At 48.1% G+C, this 27,117-nt stretch overlaps 1 long non-coding RNA gene across 1 annotated transcript in view; it reads right to left on the bottom strand.

The window, feature by feature from the left end:
- LOC141264247 (uncharacterized) overlaps positions 1–27,117 on the bottom strand; it is a 52,641-nt gene that overhangs the window by 20,796 nt on the left and 4,728 nt on the right. The gene's annotated exons all lie outside the window — the stretch shown is intronic.

Below are 27,117 nucleotides of genomic sequence, written 5' to 3' on the forward strand. Positions count from 1 at the left end.
TCGTGTATCTCGACTTCTCAAAAGCGTTCGATAGCGTGCCACATAATAGGTTGGTATACAAAATGAGAATGATGGGGCTGGGGGAAAATGTTTGCAAGTGGGTAGCTAACTGGCTAAAGGATAGAAGGCAGAGGGTGGTTACAAATGGAATATACTCAGATTGGGTAAGCGTCACTAGTGGGGTACCACAGGGGTCTGTACTAAGCCCAATGTTATTTAATATCTTTATTAACGACATAGTCAACGGGATAAATAGTAAAATATCAATATTTGCAGATGACACAAAGTTATGTAAAACAATTAATACAAAAGAGGATAGTGAAGACCTACAGAGGGATTTGGATAAGCTGGGTAGGTGGAGCATTAAATGGCAAATGAGGTTTAACGAGGAGAAATGTAAGGTCATACATATGGGAAGGAAAAATGGAAGTCACCAGTACTCACTGAATGGGAAATCATTGGGGAATTCAGAGATGGAGAAGGACTTGGGCATCTTGATTGATAGCAAACTAAATTGGAGTGCCCAAAGTCAGGCCGCTGCTGTAAGGGCAAACAGGGTAATGGGATGTATCAGAAGAGGTATAGCTGCAAAGGATGAGAACATTGTTCTTCCACTGTACAAAGCTCTGGTCAGACCACACTTGGAATACTGTGCTCAGTTATGGGCCCCAATATATAGAAAGGATATAAATGAGCTTGAAAAGGTACAAAGGAGGGCAACAAAATTAATAAGGGGAATGGAGGGACTGCAATACCCAGAGAGGTTGGCAAAACTAGGACTATTCAGCCTGGAAAAGAGAAGGTTGAGGGGGGACATAATAAATGTGTACAAATATGTTAGGGGACAGTATAGAGACCTTGCCCGGGATTTGTTCAAAAGGAGGGATATTACGGTAACAAGAGGGCATTCACTAAGACTGGAAGAGAAAAGGTTTCAGCACCAGCATAGGAAGGGGTTCTTTACGGTAAGAGCAGTGAGAATATGGAATTCACTGAGTGAGGAGACGGTAATGTCGGATTCACTAAACCAGTTCAAGCGGGGACTGGATGCATTTCTAGATACCAGGCAGATTTCAGCATATACTTAAAAATAGAATAAAATAGTAGGTTGATACAGGGATTTATTCTGACTGCTGGTTTCAGAGTCGGGAGGGAATTTTTCCTCAGGTGAAGATTGGCTAAATCATTTGGGGTTTTTGCCCTCCTCTGGATCAACTTTAGCAATTACAGAACTAACAGTTCGAACTTGATGGACGCAAGTCTTTATTCGGCTTTACTAACTATGTAACTATGTAATGAGCCCAATGTTAGTCTATGGGAGACCCGAGCATTTTTGCGGCGGCACCCCCGGAGGTCAATAGAAAGACTAAAAAGTGCCCAAAACGATAGTGACAGTGCTCAAATGACATGGGGACAGCATGGGGATCGCCCCAGGAAGCATTTCTGACCTCCCAGGTCACTGCTGTCAACAACGTGGTCAGAGGTATTAAGCCACTTTTACGGGCTCACAATAAAACGCTCAAAAACAAAACTGAAACTGTTTTCCTGTGAAATATGTAAAGGAACATCCTTTCCAGGGTAAAGACTTGTGTATAAGGTAAAATAAATAACCAAAAACAAAAATACTCCTCCACACCTTGGGCTATGTTCACAAGTAGCATTTTTTATGCGTTTTTGCACTTTTGTATTGCTTTCAACCGTGACAAATGCATTCACCGGGAAATGTCATTTTAACATTTTACAACCTTATCTGGCCATGTGCTGTGTGACACATGCATACAGTGCTGAAAAGACATGGGAATAGCATGGGGAAGACCCCTGGAAGCATCTCTGACACCCAGGTCACTGCCTAAAAGTGATCCTTGCCGCATCAGAAGATGCAGACTTGCAACTATCCCCGTGCAAGTCCTTGTCCCAGGGCAGTGTTCAATTGTACCTCCCCCATTTCTTGCAATGCAAGCACAAGTATGCAGCCTGCCATCCACCCACCCCCAGGCTGCAATACCATACTGCTTGCTTCCACTTGAAATTGGGCCTTTTAGGCACGTGGAGGTGGAATCTGGCCACCATGTCATGGCTGCATCGGCGGCCTGGTATCCATACTAAGTCCCCAGCCGCCCGGCGGCCGGTTGTCCACGCTCAGACCCCAGCCGCCTGGGGGCGGCCGGGTGTCCATACTCGGTCCCCAGCCACCCCTATTTGTCTCGGTAACCTTCCCCACACTTTTCTTAGCCTGGCTTGCTTTAGGGCAGCATTGGCCGAGCCCACCAGACAACTAGACTCCTCCGGTGGGCCCTGGCTTCTCCATCAGGGGAGTTGAGAGTGCCAAGGTGAGGAGCATGATGATGAAGATAGAAGTTAGCATCTGCTTTGTTTTCTTGGAATGCAAGCGTAAGTGTGCAGCCTGCCACCCACCCACCCCCAGGGCTGCAATGCCATACTCGTTGTTTGCTTGCACTTGAAATGAGGCATTTTAGGCTTGTGGAGGCAGACGCCGGCCACCATGTCATGGCTGCGTCAGCGGCCTGGTATCCATACTCAGTCCCCAGCCGCCCGGCGGCCGGGTGTCCACACTCGGTCCCCAGCCGCCAGGGCGAGGCCGGGTGTCCATACTCTGTTCCCTATTTGTCCCGGTGCGCCTTATACACAAGCGTGCATACCAAAACATTACCTGTGCCCTCCCCAGTGCATTTAGTGGGAAGTACAGCCTAACCACAAACACGTGGACAAGTGAATGTGACCAGGGATGGTCCATCTCACTGACATCTTCACAAAGGGTTAATATTGTGGAAGCCAGGACACAGTTGGACACTGGGATGCAACACGTCCTCCAGACATAGAGGATTGCGGGTCCTGGGTCAATCATGCTTCAAAACAAAGTTCAGAAGGTAGACAGCAGCAGTGGTTGGCCTCCTACACAACGAGTAAATTATTCATGACCATGAGGCCATCCATCTCCTTAGCTTTCTGTTCCTTGGAATGCAAGCGCATGTATGTAGTAGCGGCTAGGCCTGAGGTGGTCAGCGTTTTGGCGCATATCCTACCTCCTCCGAGGATTGCTGGATGCTTTCCTGCTACTTTCCCAGTTCTATGACTCCCGTTAAAACAAAGCTTCAGGTGATGAATGATGGATGAGGTGATGGCAAAGGAGAAAGAGCAGGAGGAACAGGGACCATTCACATCAATATCAGGCCAGTCAACCACACATGTCTTGTAGGATATGTTTCTGTACCAAAAGGAGAAGTTCGGCTACACAGTTATAGGGCATACAGTGAGTGCAATGCCTACCAAAAATTTCGAAGCACTCCAATGGCCCTTGGAAGTGACATGGAGGTCAGAGGGCCTTAACTAAACTGTTTTTTCCATTTATAGCAACTGGGTCTCCTGTACACTGTTGGCCTAAGCAGTGAATGGAATGCTTTCCAAAAATTATGAGGAACTGCAATGCCCCTTGAAACAGACGTGGATTACAGCGTACTAAAAACCTTCTAGCCATTATTGGGGAGTGGGTCTCCCTTAGTGTTCGCCTATGCATTGAAAAGAAAAAGCTGACTAAAATTAGGAGGAAATGCAATGCCCGTTGAAAGAGTCGTGGAGGTTAGAGGTAGTTAAAAACAACATTTCAATGCCCCTTGGAAGAGCTGTGGAGTTCGGAGTGGTTTAACAAGATACTTTTAAAGCCCCTTGGAAGAGTGGTGGAGGTCGCAGTGGAATTAAAAGACAATATCAATGCCCTGTGGAAGAGACGTGGAGGTCACAGTAGCTTAACAAGATGGTGTTAATGCCCTTTGGAAGAGATGTGGAGGTCACAGTAGCTTAACAAGACGGTTTTAATGCCCCTTGGAAGAGTGGTGGAGGTTGCAGTGGAATAAAAAGACAATATCAATGCCCCGCGGAAGAGACGTGGAGGTCACAGTAGCTTAACAAAATGATTTTAATGCCCCTTACAAGAGCCATGCAGTACAGCATATTAAAAACATTATTTCTAGTGTTGAGCGAGCACTAAAATGCTCGGGTGCTCGAAGGTCGGGCCAAGCTCGCCGTGATACTCGGGTGCTCGACCCAAGCAACGAGCCCAATGTTAGTCTATGGGAGACTCGAGCATTTTTGCGGTGGCACCCCCGGCAGTCTTTTAAAAGCCTAACAAGTGCCCAAAACGATAGTGATAGTGCTCAAATGACATGGGGACAGCATGGGGATCGCCCCAGGAAGCATTTCTGACCCCCAGGTCCCTGCTCTTAACAACGTGGTCAGAGGTATTAAGCCACTTTTACGGGCTCACAATAAAACGTTCAAAAACGAAAGTGAAACTTTTTCCTGTGAAATATGTTAAGGATAGTGTTGAGCGATACCTTCCGATATCAGGAAATATCGTATCGGATTGGATCGGACCGATACCCAAAAAGTATCGGATATCGCCGATTCCGATACCGGAAACCAATGCAAGTCAATGGGACACAAATATTGGAATGAAAATAAACCCTTTCTTTCCTTGTAGGTTAATTCTATATGAAGTAAAACAACTAAGAATAATGTAGAATGTATTACGCGAAAAGCCGGCAATTCATCAGCGGCATACACCGGTACACGACAATTTACAACAGAAAGAATAGAGCTTCACACATAGATTAGATAGATAGAAACATGTCAGTCATATATATATGAAGTACAGTGACAGTGTTGCTTACTGTACTTGTCATTTAGTGTAAAGAATTTATTTAAAAAAATAATTGTGTTTTCATGCACCGTCTCTTTAAAAAAGCCGGCCGGCAATTCAGCATCTGTACCCGACAATTTATAACAGAAAGAATAGAGCATCACACATAGATTAGATAGATAGAAACATGTCAGTCACATATATATGAAGTACAGTGATAGTGTTGCTTACTGTACTTGTCATTTAGTGTAAAGGATTTATTTAAAAATATAATAGTGTTTTCATGCACCGTCTCTTTAAAAAAGCCGGCCGGCAATTCAGCATCTGTACCTGACAATTTAGAATAGAAGGAATAGAGAATCATACATAGATTAGATAGATAGAAACATGTCAGTCACATATATAACAAGTACAGTGATAGTGTTGATTACTGTACTTGTCATTTAGTGTTAACATAAAGGATTTATTTAAAAAAAAATTGGCGTGGGGTTCCCCTTAATTTTAGTCTGTAGCGGAGGTTAATCAGATGGCTGGGGCAGATGTTTGAAGCCTAGGAAGGGGGTAATACCCACGGAGCTTCCCAGACTACTAATATGAGCCCCCAGCTGAATACCTAGCCTTTACTAGCTATTAAAATGGGGGACCCCCTCAAAAAAATGACGTGTGGTCCCCCCTAATTTAATAGCTAGCAAAGGCTAGGCAGACAGCTGGGGGCTGATATTAATAGCCCAGGAAGGGTGCCATGAATATTGGCCCCCTCCCAGGCTAGAAACACCAGCCGTCAGCCGCCCCAGAAATGGCGCATCCATAGGATTCTGGCACTTAGCCTCGCTCTTCCCACTGCCCTGTAGCGGTGGCAGTGGGGTAATAGGGTTGGGGTTGATGTCAGCTTATAATGCCAGCTGACATCAAGCCCAGGTTAGTAATGGAGAGGCGTCTATAAGACACCCCCATTACAAACCCCATAGTGAAAGTTAAAAAAAAAACACAAACACCCAGAATAAAGTCCTTTAATTGAAATAAACACACAATTCTTTATTGTTCTAAATTGAACTCTACTTACCATCATGCCCATTCCAGCTGAAGCCAACGATCTCCTGCAATAAAAGAAAAATAATAAAGCAACCTAATCCTTACCTTTCCATGGTTCCCAGGACAGCTTCAGCTCTGCTACATCGAGATGACAGTCTGGACCGCAGCAGAACGCTGCCATCCAGCCTGTCATCCCGCAGACACTGAGAAGCGCAGGCTTGCTTGCGCTCCTCAGTGTCTCTCTGTGACGGCATCCAGATGAGCCGAGTTCATGTCCAATGAACTCATCTCACCTCATGCACGTCACTGACAGCGTGGGAAAATTCTCCTGCACTCAGCGCTTCAGCGTGAGAATTTTCCCACGCTGTCAGTGACGTGCATGAGGTGAGCTGAGTTCATTGGACATGACCTTACCTCATTCACGTCACTGACAGCGTGGGAAAATTCTCACGCTGAAGCGCTGAGTGCAGGAGAATTTTCCCACGCTGTCAGTGACGTGCATGAGGTGAGCCGAGTTCATTGGACATGACCTCGGCTCATCTTTATGCCATCACAGAGAGACACTGAGGAGCGCAAGCAAGCCTACGCTTCTCAGTGTCTGCGGGATGACAGGCTGGATGGCAGCGTTCTGCTGCGGTCCAGCCTGACATCTCGATGTAGCAGAGCTAAAGCTGTCGTGGGAACCATGGAAAGGTAAGGATGATGTTGCTTTATTATTTTTCTTTTATTGCAGGAGATCGTTGGCTTCACCTGGAATGGGCGTGATGGTAAGTATAGTTTAATTTAGAACAATAAAGAATTGTGTGTTTATTTCAATTAAAGGACTTTTTTCTGGGTGTTGTGTTTTTTTTAAATACTTTACTAGAAATTCATGGTGGTCATGTCTAATATTGGCGTGACCCCATGAATTTCGGGCTTAGGGCCAGCTGATAATACCAAGCTGGCCTTAACCCTTTTATTACCCAGTGAGCCACCGCACCAGGGCCCTGGATGAGTTGGGTACAGCGCCAGAAGATGGCGCTTCTATGAACGCGCCATTTTCCGGGGTGGCTGCGGACTGCAATTTGCAGCGGGTGGGGCCCAGAAAGCTTGGGCCTCCCTGCGCTGCGGATTCCAGCCCCCAGCTGCCTAGTTGTACCTGGCTGGACACAAAAATAGGGCAAAGCCCCACGTATTTTTTTTTTTAATTATTTCATGAAATTCATGAAATAATTAAGAAAAAAAGGGCTTCCCTATATTGTTGTGTCCAACCAGGTACAAATAGGCAGCTGGTGGTTGGGCGCAGCCCGTTCCTGTCTGCTGTACCTGGCTGGACACAAATATAGTGCGAAGCCCCACGTAAATTTTTTTTTAATTATTTCATGAATTTCCTGAAATAATTAAAAAAAAATTTACGTGGGGCTTCGCACTATATTTGTGTCCAGCCAGGTACAGCAGGCAGGAACGGGCTGCGCCCAACCACCAGCTGCCTATTTGTACCTGGCCGGACACAACAATATAGGGAAGCCCTTTTTTTCTTTATTATTTCATGAATTTCATGAAATAATTAGAAAAAAAAATACATGGGGCTTCTCCCTATTTGTGTGCCCAGCCAGGTACAACTAGGCAGCTGGGGGATGGAATCTGCAGCGCAGGGAGGCCCAAGCTTTCTCCCCCCCCCCCCCCGGTGCAAATTGCAGTCCGCAGCCACCCCGGAAAATGGCGCGTTCATTGAAGCTGGATGCTGTACCTGGCTGGCATACAAAAATATGGCAAAGCCCACGTCAACATTTTTGGGAAAAATTAATTAAAAAATAAATAATAATTTAGGGACTGCATCTTTATTAACTCCTCAAATGTCATTTAGTGTTAAAATAAAGGATTTATTTAAAAAAAAATTGGCGTGGGATCCCCCATAATTTTAGGCTCTAGCGAAGGTTAAGCAGACGGCTGGGGCAGATGTTTGAAGCCTGGGAATTGGGTAATACCCACAGAGCTTCCCAGACTACTAATATCAGCCCCCAGCTGAATACCTAGCCTTTACTAGCTATTAAAATGGGGGACCCTCCCAAAAAAATGACGTGGGGTACCCCCTATTTAATAGCTAGCAAAGGCTAGGCAGACAGCTGGGGGCTGATATTAATAGCCCAGGAAGGGTGCCATGAATATTGGCCCCCTCCCAGGCTAGAAACACCAGCCGTCAGCCGCCCCAGAAATGGCGCATCCATAGGATGCGCCAACTCTGGCACTTAGCCTCGCTCTTCCACGCTGCCCTGGTGCGGTGGCAGGGGGTAATAGGGTTGGGGTTCATGTCAGCGCCATGTTAGTAATGATGGGCGTCTATAAGACACCCCCATTACTAACCTACAAAGTGTTAAAAAGAAAAAACACACTACACCCAGAAAAAAATAATTTATTTGAAATAAAACACACAATTTTATTTAATTCTTAGTTTACTAAAAAAAAATAGTTACCTGTCCACGTTCCTGCGCTGATCTCCCATGCACAGCTGTCACATCTGGAGATGGTGACAGCTGTGCATGGCTGCTGTAAGCTCACACTGCCGGGAACACGTCCGCTCCCGGCAGCGGGAGCCACTGACTGAGGTCACCGGAGTGCTTTCAGGCAGCGCAGCTCCGGAGACCTCCTTTACGGCACTGCTGTACCGTGGGAATTTCTCACGATACAGCAGGGCCGTAAAGGAGCTAACCGGAGCAGCGCTGCCTGAACTCCGGCGAACCCGCTTATGCAATGACGGGGCTGCTTTACGGCCCTATCATTCTAGCGGCGGCAGCGGTTCAGAGCGGTCACATTCTATGTGGCTGCTCTAAACTGGAGATCATCGTGGGACACTCGTGGACTACTACGGAGGGGTAAGGATAAGGTTGTGGTTTATTATTTTATATTTTATTACAGGAGATCGATGGCTTAGGGGAATTAGGTGTCTAGGTGAGTATAGGTGTAGTTTTTTATTTTTTACTTTATTTTAGGTGGCGATCGGCGGGGACAGGTAATGTATGAGCTAATTTATTGTAGGCAACCACTGGCCATCAATGACATGTATTTAAAATTTATTGGGGACACAGTAGGACAATTTAAATAGCAGGATCAGGCTGATGGGAACTACTGCTCCCATCGAGCTGATCCTGCTGGCACGAGTGGACGGGGGACAGACATAGGCCGATGGGAGTAGTAGTGTCACATCGGCCTATGTCTGCCTGCACGCACACACCCGCAGACATCACACAGACACCGCACACACTCGCAGACATCGCACAGACACCGCACACACTCGCAGACATCGCACAGACACCGCACACACTCGCAGACATCGCACAGACACAGCGCACACCCGCACACACCCGCACACACCCGCAGACATCGCACACACCCGCAGACATCGCACAGACACCCCGCACACACTCGCAGACACACGCACAGACACCCCGCACACACTCGCAGACACACGCACAGACACCCACACACACCAATCATGACGGGCTGATCGTCTGGGAGGTGAGGCTGACCTGTGCGGCAGAGGGAAAGTTCATGTGAGTTCATGCAATGCAGTCAAGCATGAACTCACGTGAACCCTCTGAGGGCACCGCGGCTACTTCAAATGAACAGCTGATCAGCATCACCTGATACCTCAGCTGTTCATTTGAAATAACCGGCGGGAAAGCGCAGCACAGAACGGGAAAGCCGGCGGTGAAGTCTTTTCACTGCCGGCTTCCCCGCCCGGGTCCTTCGCTCCCCTCTCCTTGGTGCTGCGCTCCCCGCCCGGTCCTAACTTACGATCGGGATGGGAGGTGGTGAGGGGAGCGGAGGATCGGGGTGGGAGGCTGCGGGGAAGCAGTATGGGGCTGTGTGATTGTTTAATAGCCAGCGGCTTTTTACCGCCCGCCGGCTTTTAAACGATCAGGAGAATTCTCCCACGCTGGGATGGCATTCTGATGACAGGCTGGATCTCAGCTGAGCGCTTCCATCCAGCTTGTCATACTTCAGAGACACTGCAGAGCGCAGGCATTATGGGAACTTCCGATTCCGGTATTCGATATTGTAAAAGTATCGGAATTAAGTATCGGAATTCCGATACTGCGAATATCGGTCGATACCCGATATTTCAGTATCGGAATGCTCAACACTAGTTAAGGAACATCCTTTCCAGGGAAAAGACTTGTGTATAAGTTAAAATTAATGACCAAAAACAAAAATACTCCTCCACACCTTCGGCTATGTTCACAAGTAGCATTTTTTATGCGTTTTTGCACTTTTGTATTGCTTTCAACTATGACAAATGCATTCACCGTGAAATGTCATTTTAACATTTTACAACCTTATCTGGCCATGTGCTGTGTGACACATGCATAAAGTGCTGAAAAGACAAGGGAACAGCATGGGGAAGACCCCTGGAAGCATCTCTGACTCCCAGGTCACTGTCTAAAAGTGTGCCCATCAAAAGTGATCCTTGCCGCATCAGAAGATGCAGACTTGCAACTATCCCCGTGCAAGTTCTAGTCCCAGGGCAGTGTTCAATTGTACCTCCCCCATTCCTTGCAATACAAGCTCAAGTATGCTGCCTGCCACCCACCCACCCCCCAGGCTGCAATACCATACTGCTTGCTTGCATTTTAAATTGGGCCTTTTAGGCATGTGGAGGTGGAATCTGGCCACCACACCATGGCTGTGTCGGCGGCCTGGTATCCATACTCAGTACCCAGCCTCCTGGTGGCTGGGTGTCCCCGCTTTCTCCCCAGCCTCCAGGGGGTGGCCGGGTGTCCATACTCGGTCCCCAGCCACCCCTGTTTGTCCCGGTAACCTTTCCCACACTTTTCTTAGCCTGGCCTGCTTTAGGGCAGCATTGGCCGAGCCCACCGGACTATCAGACTCCTCCGGTGGGCCCTGGCTTCTCCATCAGGAGAGTTGAGAGTGCCAAGGTGAGGAGCATGATGAGGATGATAGAAGTTAGCATCTGCTTTGTTTTGTTGTAATGCAAGCGCATGTATGTAGTAGCGGCTAGGCCTGAGGTGGTCAGCGTTTTGGCGCATATCCTACCTCCTCCGAGGATTGCTGGATGTTTTCCTGCTACTATCCAAGTTCTATGACTCCCGTTAAAACAAAGCTTCAGGTGATAAATGATGGATGAGGTAGTGGCAAAGGAGAAAGAGCAGGAGGAACAGGGACCATTCACATCAATATCAGGCCAGTCAAACAGATATGTCTTGTAGGATATGTTTCTGTAACAAAAGGAGCGGTTCGGCTACACAGTTATAGGGCATACAGTGAGTGCAATGCCTACCAAAAATTTCGAGCCACTCCAATGCCCCTTGGAAATGACATGGAGGTCAGAGGGCGTTAACTAAACCTTTTTTTCCATTTATAGCAACTGGGTCTCCTGTGCACTGTTGGCCTAAGCAGTGAATGGAAGGCTTTCCAAAAATTATGAGGAAATGCAATGCCCCTTACAAGAGCCATGTGTGGCACCCCAGGGGTCTGGTCACCACAGTAATAGAGATATTACGTCGGAGAGCAAGTGGGAGATTTCCCGGTCAGGATCCCTTAAACATGCAACATCCTCCTGCCCCAATCCTGGGAGGGGAGAATTCTGCCCTTATAAACTGGATCTGGGGCGGGGTTGAGTGAGTCAGAGAACAGTCAGAGTCAGAGTGAGAGCAAGGGAAAGTAACAGCAAGGAGCTCTGTAGGAGCTAGGAGCTATAGACCAGGGGCTGGAAGCTGAGCAGAGCTCGCCCTGGCAGAAGACAATAGGAATCGGACACAGGAGTCCGAAGCTGTGAGGACTTATATATCCAGCAGCAGAAACCAGCTGGCAGGGGATTTCAGGTCCTCTGGCCATAGAAGCCCGGAGGCTCAGTCACAAGCAAGGGACCAGCACCGCCGTCGTGGAGCGGAGGCTAACAGAAGGCCCCAAGTCACCAGCCATACGGGTGAGCACTACACGGTACACTCAGGGACGTGGGCTACTTCTACCCGCTTACAGCAAGGTAGCCAGGAAGAGTGCAGACAGACGGGGAGGCCTACAACTCCACCTGGCCAGGGGAACTCCTGCTTGCTCACAGACTGACCAGGCCTCTTATGCTAGCCAGTACTCCAGGGAGGGTCTACCTTATAATCATCAGTAAAGACCCTGAACTGCACTGCAAAGACTCTGAGTCATTCCTGCTGCGCTCGTGCACCATCACCCCCATCATCCACACTCACTGCCCTGAGACTATACTCCTCCCGAGGGGAGTAATCCCATTTTATGCTGCGCACACAACACCAGCCTCAGCGGTCTGCCTCGCAGCGGTGGTACTCCCTGACCGCAATCCACGGGTGGCGCAGTCGGACAATTAACCTCAAAACCTAAGAAAGATTGCCACTGGTTTGACCAGCCTGAGCCACGGGACCGGGTCACCGCCACGGAGACTACAGACCCCAGAGACCCGGCACCGGGTATCCCACACATGTGTACACACGGCCCAGGGGGCGCGTCACATGCAGTACAGCATATTACAAACATAAGTCCCATTATTGGGGAGTGGGTGTCCCATAGTATTTGCTTATGCCTTGCAAGCAAAAGCTGCCAAAAATTAGGACGGAGCAACTTGCAATGCCCCTTACAAGAGCCATCCAGTACAGCATATTACAAACATAAGTCCCATTATTGGGGAGTGGGTCTCCCATAGTATTTGCTTATGCTTTCCCAGCAAAAGCTGCCAAAAATTAGGACGGAGCAACTTGCAATGCCCCTTACAAGAGCCATGCAGTACAGCATATTACAAACATAAGTCCCATTATTGGGGAGTGGGTCTCCCATAGTATTTGCTTATGCTTTCCCAGCAAAAGCTGCCAAAAATTAGGATGGAGCAACGTGCAATGCCCCTAACAAGAGCCATGCAGTACAGCATATTACAAACATAAGTCCCATTATTGGGGAGTGGGTCTCCCATAGTATTTGCTTATGCTTTCCCAGCAAAAGCTGCCAAAAATTAGGACGGAGCAACTTTCAATGCCCCTTACAAGAGCCATGCAGTACTGCATATTTCAAACATAAGTCCCATTATTGGGAAGTGGGTGTCCCATGGTATTTGCTTATGCTTTCCCAGCAAAAGCTGCCAAAAATTAGGACGGAGGAACTTGCAATGCTGGCACCCTGGTGGTATAGTGGTGGTGGAGGCTGAGGATAAGGAGAAGAAGATTAAACAGCCGAAATGAGGAAGCGTATACCCATGTGTGGGTGTGAAGCGGTGCATGTGAATACACCACCCGAAATAACACAGTGGATTTGACTTTATGTTACTCTGCTGTCATTTGGTGGTGATGAGAAGTCTGGCCCAATCCAGCCCTTGTTCATTTTGATAAGGGTCAGCTTGTCAGCATTGTCAGTTGACAGGCGAGTGCGCTTATCAGTTATAATTCCCCCAGCGGCACTAAAAACACGCTCCGATAACACGCTAGCGGCAGGGCAGGCCAGGACCTCCAAGGCGTACAGAGCGAGTTCATTCCAAGTGTCCAGCTTGGATACCCAATAATTAAAAGGCACAGAGGAATCACGGAGGACACTGGTACGATCGGCAAGGTACTCCCTCACCATCTTTTGAAACTTTCCACTCCTTGTGAGAGTGCCCCGTGCCTCAAGGCCTGTAAGCTTGGCGGGTGTCAGAAAACTGTCCCAGAACGTTGACAGTGTTCCCCTGCCTCTGCTGGATTGGAGTTGCATCTCTCTCGCCTGTACACCTTGGTTGGGCAACGAACTGTGACCTCTGCCACTAGCGTGTTCAGATGGGAATTTTTTTAACAGTTCTGCAGCAAGGGCCTTCTGGTATTGCCCCATTTTTGTAGACCTCTCCACCTCAGGAATAAGAGAGTGAAAGTTCTCCTTGTCGCGGGGGTCTACAAGTGTCACCAACCAGTAATGACTGTCGCCCAACATTTTGACAACGCGAGGGTCACTGTTAAGGCAGCGTAACATAAAGTCAGCCATGCGTGCCAGACTGGTAACGGGCAAGATTTCCGTGTCCTCACCAAGATGACGACTGACCATGCTCTCCTCCTCCTCCTCTTCCTCCTCCCCCCTGTCCTCAGGCCACCCACGCTGAACCGACGGTATGACACTTGTACAGGTACTACCATCTACAATGCATGATAGCAGCTCCTGTTCTTCCTCCTCCTCCTCCTCCTCCTCCTCTCCCTCATTGTCCCCAATGCACGTTGGAATGACATGAGGCTGGGCTGTGTGTAAACGCCCGCTACGGCTTCTCGATTCATTTCATCATACTCTGGCTGCAATGCCTCCTCTTTAATTCTCTGCAGAGAGCGTTGCAAAAGACAGACAAGTGGGATGCTGACACTAATGATGGCGTCATCGTCACTCACCATCTTGGTGGACTCCTCAAAGTTTGTCAGGATGGTATATATGTCAGACGTCAGGTCCAATCCTGAGGTCTTATGTGTGGAGTCTGACCTGAATATCGACGGCCTTGTTGCAGCTGGTACTCCACAACTGCTCTCTTCTGCACACAAATCCTTTGCAACTTGTGGGGGGTAAAGTTCCAACGTGTGGGGACATCACACACCAGTTGGTGTGCCGGAAGCTGCAAACGCTGCTGCAACACAGCAAGGACTTCTGAAAATAAGCTGACAGGCGGCGTACTTTGACGAGCAGATCTGGCAACTCGGGGTATGATTTAAGAAACCGCTGAACAATGAGGTTAAGCACATGAGCCAGGCATTGTATGTGTGTGATCTCGCCTCGCCTCAGAGCCGCCACCAGGTTACAGCCATTGTCACACACGACCATGCCTGGATGTAGGTTCAGCGGTCTCAGTCGCAGATCTGCCTTGCTCTTTCACAGCTGTCCACAACTCACAAGCAGTGTGAGGTTTATCACCTAAGCTTATGAGTTTCAGCACAGCCTGTTGCCGCTTGGATGAGGCAGTACTGCAGTGCTTCCAGCTTGTAACTGATGTGGTGATATCTGAGATGGAGGCTGAACATGAGGAGGAGGAGGAGGATGATGCGCAGGAGCTGTACACTGTGGGGGCAACTCTGACTCACATAGGGCCCACAATCCTTTGTGTGGGGAGGATGTGTTCCGTCCCAAGGTCCGACTGGGTCCCTGCTTCCACTATGTTTACCCAGTGTGCCGTCAGGGAGATGTACCATCCCTAGCCACAAGCACTTGTCCACGTGTCCGTTGTCAGGTGGACCCTCCCAGTAACTAAGTTGTTGAGGGCACGGCAGATGTTTTGGGACACGTGCTTGTGTAGTGCGGGGATGGCACACCGGGCAAAATAGTGTCGGCTGGGGACCGAGTATCGAGGGACCGCCACCGCCATAAGGTTGCGGAAGGATTCCGTCTCCACCAGCCTAAAAGGCAGTATTTCCAACGCAAGCAGTCGTGAAATGTGCAAATTTAGGACTGTGGTCTATGGGGCGTTGGCTGTGAATTTGCGCTTTCGTTCAAAGCTCTGGGATATGGACAATTGAACGCTGCGGTGGGAGGTGGACGTGGACGTTGATGCTGTTTCTTGAGAAAATGCCATAACAAGTGAAGACTGAGAGGAGGGGGCATCTTTGCATGCAGTATGGACAGGGTATTGCCTTGCACGCACAACAGGGGGTTCTCTTACACACACAACAGTGGAAGGAGCAGTGGTGACACCCGCTGACACTGGTCGTGGACCCTGGGGTTCGCCCCACAAAGTTGGGTGCTTTGCTGACATGTGCCTGATCATGCTGGTGCTGGTCAGGCTGGTAGTTTTGTCACCCCTGCTGATGCTGGCCTGGCAGGTGGTACAAATGGCCTTTTTGGGGTTATCAGCTGAGTCTTTAAAAAAATTCCAGACTCTGGAAGACCTACCGGTTGTACTGGCAACGTCCCTCGTGTTACAGGGTGTTACAGGGAACGGTTGCCCACCTTCTGTCTGCGGCCACCACAGTGCTTCTTCCTGCCTGTTGGGGTACTCTGCCTCCCTCCCCCTCTGTGCTGCTGGCCTCGCTCTGCGTGTCCTCCTGCCACGTTGGGTCATTTACTAGATCACCCACCACCTCCTCCTCTTCCACTTCCGCACCACGGTCCTCCTCCTCACTTCGTGGCAATTGTGCCTCGTCATCGTCCACCTCTTGTGACAAATTGCCAGCGTCACCTTACTGTGGCCATGGATGTTCAAATATTTGACCATCGCTACATGGGATCTCCTCTTCCACCACTTCAAGCGGAGCAGGCGAGGGGCCCAAATATGGAAATGGACCAGTGAACAGCTCTTCAGAGTGTCCAAGTGTGGGATCAGTTGCTGTCTGACTACACTCAGCATGGTGGGAGGAAGGAGCATCAGGGTGCGGAGGAGTATGCGGTCGAGACTTGTGGCCACTAACACTTGACCGTGTGGAAGACAGACGGAGGTGGTGGTGCCCAGGTGACTGGAAGTATTATCTGCTATCCAATTAATAACCTGTTCCCTCGTGTTGGTGTTACGGGGAACGGTTGCCCGCCTTCTGTCTGCGGCCACCACACTGCTTCTTCCTGCTTGTTGGGGTACTCTGCCTCCCTCCCCCTGTGTGCTGCTGGCCTTGCTCTGCATGTCCTCCTGCTATGTTGGGTCAGTTACTAGATCATCCACCACCTCCTCCTCTTCCACTTCCGTAACACGGTCCTCCTCCTCACTTCGTGGCAATTGAGTCTCGTCATCGTCCACCTCTTGTGACAAACTGCCAGCGTCGCCTTCCTGTGGCCATGGCTGTTCAAATATTTGGTCCTCGCTACATGGGATCTCCTCTTCCACCACTTCAAGCGGAGCAGGCGAGGGGCCCAAATATGGAAATGGACCAGTGAACAGCTCTTCAGAGTGTGGAATCAGCTGCTGTCTGACGACACTCAGCATGGTGGGAGGAAGGAGCATCAGGGTGATGAGGAGTATGCGGTCGAGACTCGTGGCTACTAACACTTGACCGTGTGGAAGACAGACGGATGTGGTGGTGCCCAGGTGACTGGAAGTATTATCTTCTATCCAATTAATAACCTGTTCACACTAATCAGTTTGCAATAGTGGTCTTGTTGTTGTGTGCTTCCCTAGTAATTCGCTCGAGAACTGGGAGCGAGAAGATGTGGCTGTTGGCTGTGGCACATATTCACCTTGGCCACGGCCCAGTCCTCTGCACGCACCATCACCAGAACGTCCAGTTCCATGTCCCTTGCCATGCACCTTGCCCATTGTAAATGAAGTAAAATAGCTTACACTCGCACTATCAATGGAAAAACGGTAATAATATGGAGATTAGAACCGTGGAAGAGGAAAACCACAGTTCTAGTTCTCTGGCCTACACCAGACTCTTTTAAACAGATATATTGGTGTCTGAACAGTCAGCGACACACTGAAAATGTTTTTTTTATGGAAAAAAGACAAAAAAGTGGATAATACAGAGATTTGAACCGTGGAACTGCAAAAACCACAGTTATAATTTCTGGGTTTATACCAGACTTGTTAAAATAGATATATATGTGTCTGAACAGTCAGCGACACACTCAAACTGTTTTTTTTTATGGAAAAAAGGCAAGTAGGTTGATAACACCCAGATTTGAACCATGGAAGAGGAAAAACACAGTTCTAGGCCTACACCAGACTCTTTTAAACAGATATATTTGTGTCTGAACACTCACAGACACACTCAATTATTTTTTTTTTGGGGGGGGGGATACCAAAAGGTTAATAAGACGGGTATTTGTACAGTCTGACTGAGGGAAAAAAAAAAGAGGATTTAGATGAAAAAAAAAAGGATTTTTCCTGGCCCCTGAGACCTGGGGATAAGTCTAGCACTTTGACCAGCAGGAGCAAACAGGACTGTAATGCAGTGTTTGTTGGTATAACCACTGCGTCTCCTATACAGCCTGCCTGCCTGCATGCCTGCCTGATATCTGGGATGGATATTAGTGCTGAGAAGGACTGTTTGTTTGATTTGGCAGGCTTTAGAGACCCTACACTAACTATTTTGCAGTATAAATCTCTCCCTAGCTCTGCAGCACTGACCCTACACTGTCTGATCCGGAGCGACTGTGTCCAAGACGGCGGCGCCCGGTTTTAAATACTCGAGGTGACGCTGTGCGGCCAGCCAATCACTGTAATGCCCACAAAAAACATGGCTGCGGCATTACAGTGACTGGCTGGCAATCTTTGCATGTTCATTGGCTCTGTAAAGAGCACCAAACATGCAAGGTGGAGACCCGAGCTCCCGCCAGAGTAACCCGGAAATGCTCGGTGCTCGCCGAACATCCCGAGTAGTGAGATGCTCGGGCGAGTACCAAGCAGTGTCGAGCATGCTCGCTCAACACTAGCTATATGCACTGCCGTCTGCAACATACACTACCTATCTGCCTAATTCTGATTATATGCAGCTGGATTAGTCCTCAGAAGTAGTGTTGAGCCACCCCCGTAGTGTTCGGGTTCGGTTCGGTTCGTCGAACACCGGGATGTTCGAGGAACTGTTCGTCGAACTGTTCGTGGAACACCTTAGAACACCGTCGAACACCGTTAAAACCAATGGCAGGCAAACAAAAACACATAGAAACACATAGAAAACACCTTCAAAGGTGTCCAAAAGCTGACAAACTGCTCAGAAGACGCTTTCTTTAAAAAAGCCGGCCGGCAATTCAGCAGCGGCATACATCGGTACCCGACAATTTAGACAAAAAGGAATAGAGCCTCACACATAGATTAGATAGATAGAAACATGTCAGTCACATATATATGAAGTACAGTGACAATGTTGCTTACTGTACTTGTCATTTAGTGTAAAGGATTTATTAAAAAAAGTAATAGTGTTTTCATGCACCGTCTCTTTAAAAAAGCCGGCCGGCAATTCAGCATCTGTACCCGACAATTTATAACAGACAGAATAGAGCTTCACACATAGATTAGATAGATAGAAACATGTCAGTCACATATATATGAAGTACAGTGATAGTGTTGGTTACTGTACTTGTCATTTAGTATTAAAATAAAGGATTTATTATTAAAAAAAATTGGCGTGGGGTTCCCCTTAATTTTAGTCTCTAGCGGAGGTTAAGCAGACAGCTGGGGCAGATGTTTGAAGCCTGGGAAGGGGGTAATACCCACGGAGCTTCCCAGGCTACTAATATGAGCCCCCAGCTGAATACATAGCCTTTACTAGCTATTAAAATGGGGGACCCCCCCAAAAAAATGACGTGGGGTCCCCCCTAATTTAATAGCTAGCAAAGGCTAGGCAGACAGCTGGGGGCTGATATTAATAGCCCAGGAAGGGTGCCATGAATATTGGCCCCCTCCCAGGCTAGAAACACCAGCCGTCAGCCGCCCCAGAAATGGCGCATTCATAGGATGCGCCAATTCTGGCACTTAGCCTCGCTCTTCCACGCTGCCCTGGTGCGGTGGCAGGGGGTAATAGGGCTGGGGTTGATGTCAGCTTATAATGCCAGCTGACATCAAGCCCAGGTTAGTAATGGAGAGGCGTCTATAAGACACCCCCATTACTAACCCCATAGTCAAAGTTAAAAGAAAACACAAACACCCAGAATAAAGTCCTTTAATTGAAATAAAGACACAATTCTTTATTGTTCTAAATTAAACCATACTTACCATCACGCCCATTCCAGCTGAAGCCAACGATCTCCTGCAATAAAAGAAAAATAATAAAGCAACATCATCCTTACCTTTCCATGGTTCCCACGACAGCTTCAGCTCTGCTACATCGAGATGACAGGCTGGACCGCAGCAGAACGCCGCCATCCAGCCTGTCATCCCGCAGACACTGAGAAGCGCAGGCTTGCTTGCGCTCTGCAGTGTCTGGCTGTGACGGCATAAAGATGAGACGAGTTCATGTCCAATGAACTCGGCGCACCTCATGCACGTCACTGACAGCGTGGGAAAATTCTCACGCTGAAGCGCTGAGTGCAGGAGAATTCTCCCACGCTGTCAGTGACGTGCATAAGGTGAGCTCATGTCCAATGAACTCAGCTCACCTCCTGCACGTCACTGACAGCGTGGGAGAATTCTCCTGCACTCAGCGCTTCAGTGTGAGAATTCTCCCACGCTGAAGCGCTGAGTGCAGGAGAATTTTCCCACGCTGTCAGTGACGTGCATGAGGTGAGCCGAGTTCATTGGACATTAACTCGGCTCATCTGGATGCCCTCACAGAGAGACACTGTGGAGCGCAAGCAAGCCTGCGCTTCTCAGTGTCTGCGGGATGACAGGCTGGATGGCAGCGTTCTGCTGCGGTCCTGCCTGTCATCTCGATGTAGCAGAGCTGAAGCTGTCATGGGAACCACGGAAAGGTAAGGATGATGTTGCTTTATTATTTTTCTTTTATTTCAGGAGATCGTTGGCTTCAGCTGGAATGGGTGTGATGGTAAGTATGGTTTAATTTAGAACAATAAAGAATTGTGTGTTTATTTCAATTAAAGGACTTTTTTCTGGGTGTTGTGTTTTTTTTAAATACTTTACTAGAAATTCATGGTGGTCATGTCTAATATTGGCGTGACCCCATGAATTTTGGGCTTAGGGCCAGCTGATAATGCCAAGCTGGCCCTAACCCCTTTATTACCCAGTAAGCCACCGCATCAGGGCCCTGGATGAGTTGGGTACAGCGCCAGAAGATGGCGCTTCTATAAACGCGTCATTTTCCGGGGTGGCTGCGGACTGCAATTTGCAGCGGGGGTGGCCCAGAAAGCTTGGGCCTCCCTGCGCTGCGGATTCCAGCCCCCAGCTGCATAGTTGTACCTGGCTGGACACAAAAACAGGGCGAAGCCCCACGTCAATTTTCTTTAAATTATTTCATGAAATAATTAAGAAAAAAAGGGCTTCCCTATATTGTTGTGTCCGGCCAGGTACAAATAGGCAGCTGGTGGTTGGGGGCAGCCCGTTCCTGCCTGCTGCACCTGACTGGACACAAATATAGTGCGAAGCCCCACGTCAATTTATTTTTAATTATTTCATGAATTTCCTGAAATAATTTAAAAAAATTGAAGTGGGGCTTCGCACTATATTTGTGTCCAGCCAGGTACAGCAGGCAGGAATGGGCTGCCCCCAACCACCAGCTGCCTATTTGTACCTGGCCGGACACAACAATATAGGGAAGGCCTTTTTTTCTTAATTATTTCATGAATTTCATGAAATAATTAAAAAAAATTGAAGTGGGGCTTCGCACTATATTTGTGTCCAGCCAGGTACAGCAGGCAGGAACGGGCTGCCCCCAACCACCAGCTGACTATTTGTACCTGGCCGGACACAACAATATAGGGAAGGCCTTTTTTTCTTAATTATTTCATGAATTTCATGAAATAATTAAAAAAAAAATACGTGGGGCTTCGCCCTATTTTTGTGTCCAGCCAGGTACAACTAGGCAGCTGGGGGCTGGAATCCGCAGCGCAGGGAGGCCCAAGCTTTCTGGCCCCCCCCCGCTGCAAATTGCAGTCCGCAGCCACCCCGGAAAATGGCGCGTTCATAGAAGCGCCATCTTCTGGCGCTGTACCCAACTCATCCAGGGCCCTGGTGCGGTGGCTCACTGGGTAATAAAGGGGTTAGGGCCAGCTTGGTATTATCAGCTGGCCCCAAGCCCAAAATTCATGGGGTCACGCCAGTATTAGACATGACCGCCATGAATTTCTAGTAAAGTATTTGAAAAAAACACAACACCCAGAATAAAGTCCTTTAATTGAAATAAACACACAATTCTTTATTGTTCTAAATTAAACTATACTTACCATCACGCCCATTCCAGCTGAAGCCAACGATCTCCTGCAATAAAAGAAAAATAATAAACCAACCTCATCCTTACCTTTCCATGGTTCCCACGACAGCTTCAGCTCTGCTACATCGAGATGACAGGCTGGACCGCAGCAGAACGCTGCCATCCAGCCTGTCATGCCGCAGACACTGAGAAGAGCAGGCATGCTTGCGCTCCTCCGTGTCTCGCTGTGACGACATCCAGATGAGCCGAGTTCATGTCCAATGAACTCAGCTCACCTCATGCACGTCACTGACAGCGTGGGAAAATTCTCACGCTGAAGTGCTGAGTGCAGGAGAATTGTCCCACGCTGTCAGTGACGTGCATGAGGTGAGCTCATGTCCAATGAACTCAGCTCACCTCATGCACCTCACTGACAGCGTGGGAAAATTCTCCTGCACTCAGCGCTTCAGCGTGAGAATTCTCCCACGCTGTAAGTGACGTGCATGAGGTGCGCCGAGTTCATTGGACATGAACTCGTCTCATCTTTATGCCGTCACAGCCAGACACTGCAGAGCGCAATCAAGCCTGCGCTTCTCAGTGTCTGCGGGATGACAGGCTGGATGGCGGCGTTCTGCTGCGGTCCAGCCTGTCATCTCGATGTAGCAGAGCTGAAGCTGTCGTGGGAACCATGGAAAGGTAAGGATGAGGTTGCTTTATTATTTTATTTTTATTACAGGAGATCGTTGGCTTCAGCTGGAATGGGCGTGATGGTAAGTATGGTTTAATTTAGAACAATAAAGAATTGTGTCTTTATTTCAATTAAAGGACTTTATTCTGGGTGTTTGTGTTTTTTTTAACTTTAACTATGGGGTTAGTAATGGGGGTGTCTTATAGACGCCTCTCCATTACTAACCTGGGCTTGATGTCAGCTGGCATTATAAGCTGACATCAACCCCAGCCCTATTACCCCCTGCCACCGCACCAGGGCAGCGTGGAAGAGCGAGGCTAAGTGCCAGAATTGGCGCATCCTATGAATGCGCCATTTCTGGGGCGGCTGACGGCTGGTGTTTCTAGCCTGGGAGGGGGCCAATATTCATGGCTCCCTTCCTGGGCTATTAATATCAGCCCCCAGCTGTCTGCCTAGCCTTTGCTAGCTATTAAATTAGGGGGGACCCCACATCATTTTTTTTGGGGGGTCCCCCATTTTAATAGCTAGTAAAGGCTATGTATTCAGCTGGGGGCTGATATTAGTAGCCTGGGAAGCTCCGTGGGTATTACCCCCTTCCCAGGCTTCAAACATCTGCCCCAGCTGTCTGCTTAACCTCCGCTAGAGCCTAAAATTAAGGGGAACCCCACGCCAATTTTTTTTTTAATAAATCCTTTATTTTAATACTAAATGACAAGTACAGTAACCAACACTGTCACTGTACTTCATATATATGTGACTGACATGTTTCTATCTATCTAATCTATGTGTGATGCTCTATTCTGTCTGTTATAAATTGTCGGGTACAGATGCTGAATTGCCGGCCGGCTTTCTTAAAGAGACGGTGCATGAAAACACTATTATTTTTTTTAATAAATCCTTTACACTAAATGACAAGTACAGTAAGCAACACTGTCACTGTACTTCATATATATGTGACTGACATGTTTCTATCTATCTAATCTATGTGTGATTCTCTATTCCTTCTATTCTAAATTGTTGGGTACAGATGCTGAATTGCCGGCTGGCTTTTTTAAAGAGACGGTGCATGAAAACACTATTATTTTTTTTGATAAATTCTTTACACTAAATGACAAGTACAGTAATCAACACTGTCACTGTACTTCATATACATGTGACTGATATGTTTCTATCTATCTAATCTATGTGTGATTCTCTATTCCTTCTATTCTAAATTGTCGGGTACCGCTGCTGAATTGCCGGCCGGCTTTCTTAAAGAGACGGTGCATGAAAACACTATTATTTTTTTTGATAAATCCTTTACGCTAAATGACAAGTACAGTAAGCAGCACTTTCACTGTACTTCGTATATATGTGGCTGACATGTTTATATCTATCTAATCTATGTGTGAAGCTCTATTCTTTCGGTTATAAATTGTCGGGTACCGGTGTATGCCGCTGCTGAATTGCCGGCTTTTCATGTTTCACTGTTGGCACTGTTCCCATCGATTTGGGCAATCACTGTAATGCCACAACCACCATGGCTGTGGCATTACAGTGAGTGGCAGACAATCCCTGCATGATTGGTGCTCTAAATAGCACCAGACATGCAGGACACGCTTTTGGTGCACGAACAGTTATCGAACATAACCTCGAACAGCCGAATTTTTTGCAAATCGTTCGGGTTCGTCGAACAACTCGAACACCGCCCAAAACAGCTCGAATTTGAGATTGGCGAACAGTTCTAGTCGAACACCGCTCATCTCTACTCAGAAGGACTGCTAGTTCAGATGGATATATATTTATGTTGTGGATACCTATACTAACTATAACCAAGCAAATCTCTCCCTGACGCAGCAGCACCTCTTCCTTCATTGCCTGTTTCCGGGGTAGACTGACAAACATAGCGGTGCCAGGTCTTATATAAACCTGATGACGCTGTTCGGCCAGCCAATTACTGTAATACCCACAACCAACATGGCTATGGCATTACAGTGTGTGTCTGTCTATCCATGCTCTATAGAGCACCAAACATGCAGGGAGGGGACCGAATTCCTGCCTGAGCAACCCGGAAATACTTGAAGAGCACCGAGCACCATGATGCTTAGGCGAGTACCGAGCAGTGGCAAGCATGTTCGCTCATAGCTAATATCTACTCAATCCTCCTCCTCCAAAACCAGCCATTGCGAAAGATCAACTTTCCTCCTTACTCTCCAAGTCACACCTCACCACCTGTGAACTTGACCCTATTCCTTCCCACCTCATCACTAACCTTACTACAGTCTTCTTCCCAACTCTTACCCACCTCTTTAACCTGTCACTAACAACTGATGTCTTCTACTCATGCTTAAAACATGCCTCGATCACATCCATCCTCAAAAACCCTCCCTTGACCCATCCTCTCTGACTAGCTATCGGCCCATATCACTTCTCCCCAATGCCTCAAAACTACTCGTACACATCCACTCTGAACTGTCCTCCCACCTCTCCTCCTGCTTCCTCTTTGACCGCTTACAATCTGACTTCCGACCGCATCACTCCACTGAAACTGCCTTGACTAAAGTCACCAACGACCTACTAACTGCCGAATCCAAGCGATACTACTGTCCTCCTCCTCCTGGGCCTGTCATCTGTCTTTGACACAGTGGACCAATCCCTCTTACTATAGACTCTCTCATCTCTTGGCACACACCACCTCCTCACCTCGGCCCCTATCTGTTGGTGTCCCCCAAGGTTCAGTCCTAGGACCTCTGTTCTTCTCAATCTACACCCTCGGCCTGGGGCAGCCCTTAGAGTCTCACGGCTTTCAGTATCATCTCTATGCTGACGACAAACAGATTTACCTTTCTGGACCTGATATCACCTCCTTACTAACCAGATTCCCACAATGTCTGTGTCATGCCAGGTGTGGGAAAGACTAAGTGCAACACAGAAGGAACAGGGAAAGGGAGCCCAGACACTAGGGAAAGGGGGGGAGTGGAGACCTCCTAGTCTGGTCTAATGTCACCCTGTCTCAACTATTGCCCCTATATTGCCTCTTCAGGAATCGCCACATGCGTGCCTCACCCTGACTTTCCTTGGCATAAGGTTAAGGCTAGAGATGGGAGGAGATGAGCACTAGTCGGTCTCCCAGACACACCAGGTATTTATACACCAAGGCCAGAGAGCTGATTAGCCAGAGGGAGGTAGCCGCTGGGTCCTAAAGACAGCCTCTCATCTAAGAAGATGTCTGCAATGCCAAACATAGAGATCTCCACAACCAACTGCAGGACGACTGTCTGTCACCTCTGACACACCCATAACAGTACCCCCCCTCTACGCGTGGCCTCCGGACACTCAGACAGGGTTTCTCAGGAAAAGAGGTGTGGAATGAGCGAACCAATCTGGGAGCCTTCACCTCTGATGCTGAAACCTACATCCTCTCCTCTGCACCATAGCCTTTCCAGTGCACCAAGTATTGTAGAGAATGACATTGGAGACAAGAATCTACAATCCTCTTAATTTGGAACTCCAGATTACCATCAACCATTACTGGGGGCGGTGGAAGAGGTGAGGGCTGAAGAGGTTCCACATACTTTTTGAGTAAGGACCTGTGGAACACATTGTGGACCTTAAGGGCATGAGGAAGTTCAATACAAAACGCTGCTGGACTAATGACGGCGGTTATTTTATAGGGATATATAAACCTAGGTCCCAGCTTCCAAGAAGCAACTTTCAATCTTATATTCTTGGTAGACAAATGCATTCACATTCAGGTCTGAACCTGGCTAGCGTTTTCTGTCAGCCAGGCATTTATACCTGTCTCCCATGATCTTTAAATTACTCAGTACAGCCTGCCATACCGAGGAGAGCAACAAAGCAAACCGTTTCTCCTCAGGAACTCCTGAAGCTCCTTCCCCACTAAAGGTAACAACCTGTGGGTGATGACCATATGCACCAAAGAACGGTGACCTGCCAGTGGATTCTTGACGATGATTATTAATGGCAAATTCTGCCAGCGGTAGGTAGGATGTCCAATCCTCTTGATTTTTGGAAACAAAGCACCTGGGGTACGTCTCCACATTCTGATTAACACGCTCGGTCTGCCCATTCAACTGAGAGTGGAAGGCAGAGGAAAAGGACAGCTGCACCCCAAGTCGAGAACAGAATGCCTTCCAGAACTTGGAAACAAACTGGGTCCCCCAACCTGACACCACATCGGAGGGAACCCTGTGATGCTTCACAATCTCATTTATTAACACCTGAGCAAGTGTCTTGGCATTTGGAAGTGCAGGCCATGAGACAAAATGAACCATTTTACTGAACCTATCTACTACCACCAAAACCACCGTTTTGCCTGCAGAAGGTCAGTAATAAAATCCATGGACAAGTGTGTCCATGGCATACTAGGGATAGGTAGTGGAAGAAGAGTACTAGACGGACGGGTATGCAAAACCTTATAACGCACGCAAATACTACAAGCAGCTCCGTGTTCAATTACATCCCGATGCAATCCCGGCTACCAAAGACGACGAGAGAGGAGGTTCGCGGTTGTTTTACCACCTGGATGCCCAGCAAGCACAGCGTTATGATGTTCCTTAATTACTTTGTGGTGCAGATCAGATGGTACAAATAACTTTCCTGAAGGGCAGGAGGCTGGGGCGTCCCCCTGTGCTACCAACACCTCATCATCCAGTTCAGGATAAAGTGCCAAAATGACTACCCCTTTCCATAATATCGGGGCAGGGTTCTCATGGTCACCACCACCAGGGAAGCTCTGGGACAAGCAACAGCCTTGACATTTTTGACCCCTGGGCAAAAAGTAACAACGAAATTGAACCTAGTAAAAAACAGGGACCATCTGGCTTGCCTAGGGTTGAGACGTTTAGCTGACTGGAGATATGACAGGTTCTAATGGTCAGCAATAATAGTAATAGGATGGATAGCCCCCTCCAACCAATGTCGCCATTCCTCGAAAGTCAATTTGATCGCCAATGTTCCCTATTACCCACGTCATAATTTCTCTCTGCTGAAGACAATTTTTTAAGAAAAGAAAGCGCATGGACGCCATTTACCAGTTGACAAACCCAGAGAAAACAAAG

This window comes from Phyllobates terribilis, unplaced genomic scaffold, assembly GCF_046119375.1.
Source record: "Phyllobates terribilis strain yellow unplaced genomic scaffold, ASM4611937v1 Scaffold_4__5_contigs__length_816908805, whole genome shotgun sequence".
Taxonomy (NCBI): Eukaryota; Metazoa; Chordata; class Amphibia; order Anura; family Dendrobatidae; genus Phyllobates; species Phyllobates terribilis.